Genomic DNA, 2,896 nt, shown 5'->3' with positions numbered 1-2,896 from the left:
TCAGACTTTATTTTTCTGGGCTCCAAAATCACTGCAGATGGTGACTGCAGCCATGAGATTAAAAGACGCTTATCCCTTGGAAGGAAAGTGTGACCAACCTAGATAGAATATTCAAAAGCAGAAACATTACTTTGCCAACAAAGGTTCGTCTAGTCAAGGCTATGGTTTTTCCTGTGGTCATATATGGATGTGAGAGTTGAATGTAAAGAAGGCTGAGCGCCAAAGAATTGATGCTTTTGAACTGTGGTGTTGGAGAAGACTCTTGGGAGTCCCTTGGACTGCAAGAAGATCCAACCTGTCCATTCTTAAGGAGATCAGCCCTGGGATTTCTTTGGAAGTAATGATGCTGAAGCTGAGACTCCAGTACTTTGACCACCTCATGCGAAGGGTTGACTCACTGGAAAAGACTCTGATGCTGTGAGGGATTGGGGGCAAGAGGAGAAGGGGACGACAAGGAGGAGATGGCTGGATGGCATCACTGACTCGATGGACATGAGTCTGGGTGAACTGAGGGAGTTGGTGATGGACAGGGAGGCCTGGCGTGCTGCATTTCATGGGGTCGCAAAGAGTCGACACAATGGAGCGACTGAACTGAACTTAACTGAGACAGTCTATCTGCTGATTATTTGGTTTGTGTTTCTGTCTTGCTTGTTTTGTGGTGTGAGGCATTAGCTCTGGGTTTTGAGGGAGTTGGGTGGATTGCATCTTAGGTTAAGAAGGAGGCCTTCATGGAGACTGTCACCAGTTAATATTTACTGTAGACAGAAATTCTCTGGTGTCCCATGATCCTGGTCTCAGTGCTTTCACCCAAGAAGATCAGGCCCAACTTATGCTGAGAGAACCATTATAACGTAGTAAGAGATTGAGGAGGTTAAAACAGTAACATAGGTAAATGGCAAAATAAATAAATAAAAGGTATCACAAGCAATAAACTCTACACAGAAGACAACTGATTCATAAAGAGAACTAATCAAGTTAATCTCAAAGCAAAAAACAACACCAGAGCAGAGTATCAACTGAAGAATAGAGAAAGCAAGTCTGACAAGATCAGATACAGCCCCCACAGAATAACAGAAAATCACAGTTAATATAGAAATGCATACCTGTTTTTAAACAATGAAGAGATGCAACAGCAACAAAAGACACAGAAAATAGGAAACCAAATTAAAAGTAAAAACAGCTATACAAAAAATAAAAATATAGTTGAAATAAACTTAAAAGACCAAATCAATGTGTAGTAACAAAGAAGCCTACAACTAAGAAAAATAGTGCACCTACAACACAATAATTCAATGCATCAAAAGAATAATACATATTTCCTAGTGTCGCATCTGTCAGTGTCCTAGTCCCCAACATGAGCCAGCGGACCTTTTTGGGAAGCTCTCCAAAGATGGAGAGAACTGGACTCTGGACCTCTCTAAGGACAGCTCAGACTCAAAACTTCTATAATTCCTGTGTTTTCTTACAACTACCTGAGGCTTGGCATTTTCTTTCATTTGACCTCTTCTCATCTTTTGATGTATTCCATAGACACAGGGTCTGTGTCATAAATTGTGTGTATTTAATCTGCAGCATGCACAACTTGGAAGATTTCCAATGCTCTTCCTTAATGGCTCTGTCCCTGGGTCTCAGATGTAATTTCCATTCTTCCTCACATGAGGTCACCAAAGGATTCTGCTTTGAGACACTTGTATAGCACTGGAGTCTGCCTTGATGAACACTAGAGGTGGTACAGCTGCTTGGAGTGCTGGAACCCTGGTGGTGCCAGTTATGAATAGGAGCCAGCAGCCATGGAAAGAAGAGTTTTGGCCTTAATGGGTTCCTTTTCAAGCCTGTTTGCAGGAGTATGAGTGGTACTTCTGGATGGTCTTTCCCTATTGCCTTTGTAGCAGGTGTTAACAGGTGGGACGAGGAGGGCTACAAAGGAATATCTACCTCTCGAGTATGACACAACAGTAAGGTCCTGCCTCTTTGGCAGTTTGGGAATTCTCAAAAGGCATTCCCTGCTACACAACTACTTGTATCTGCTCTGTCAGACCCTCTGCACATAGTCAACAGCAGCCCTCTCTGAGGATGGCTCTCTAAATCCCGTGTTCCAGTTTCCAGACCCCATGCACACTGGTTGAGCTGCATTGCAGTCTGGGCCATATAGGGCCATGACACACATTGTGTGATTCTAGTTCTATACAAATTATATTTCATCAGCTGCTTTACTTTGCTTCCTTTCATTCCAAAGTAATTTACCCTTTAGTGAAGGGGTTTGCCTCATTCTGGAAACCTCTTCCCTGCTTCTCCATCTTCCACCCAAAGGCACAGGGTTTGACTTTTTTCTTCTTATCCTCCTCCTCCAATCTTAAGTCTCCACCCAGGTATTTCTGAAACCCACATGGGACACTTTGGTGACCAGGGTCTCCTGCTAGTACTTATGTGATGCTCTGGAAGAACTATTGTCCGTGTAAAAGTATTATTTGTGATCCATTCATTGAGAGAGTTGCATTTCACATCCTCCTACATTTCTGCCTTCTTGGAACTTCTCAGTTTTCCTGGAAAGCTCTATTATTTTTTTCCTTAACAGTAAAACATGAAACATTAGTTAACATGAATTAATCTGTTTGATGGGAGGTTGCACACATACACACATAACTGGTACTACTTTGACTTCCAGCATCTAATCAAGCACATTTGTTGTTGTTGTTGTTTTTCTTTCCCCCTTGGAAATTTCTCTTAATGAGGAATTGTCATCAGCATGAAGAAATGCAGAATTTTCCACATAAAATATAATAGCATAATTGGGCTCAAAAAGTCAGCACTTGAATATATCTAGCTTTTTCTTTTTAAACATTCCTGACATTTTCCCAGAGTACAGATGTTTGATTTTGAATCTTGAAGTTTAACT

Source organism: Bison bison, unplaced genomic scaffold (assembly GCF_000754665.1).
Source record: "Bison bison bison isolate TAMUID 2011002044 unplaced genomic scaffold, Bison_UMD1.0 scf7180017864537, whole genome shotgun sequence".
Taxonomy (NCBI): Eukaryota; Metazoa; Chordata; class Mammalia; order Artiodactyla; family Bovidae; genus Bison; species Bison bison.
The sequence above is the reverse complement of the archived record's forward strand: the minus strand, read 5'-3'. Positions refer to the sequence as shown.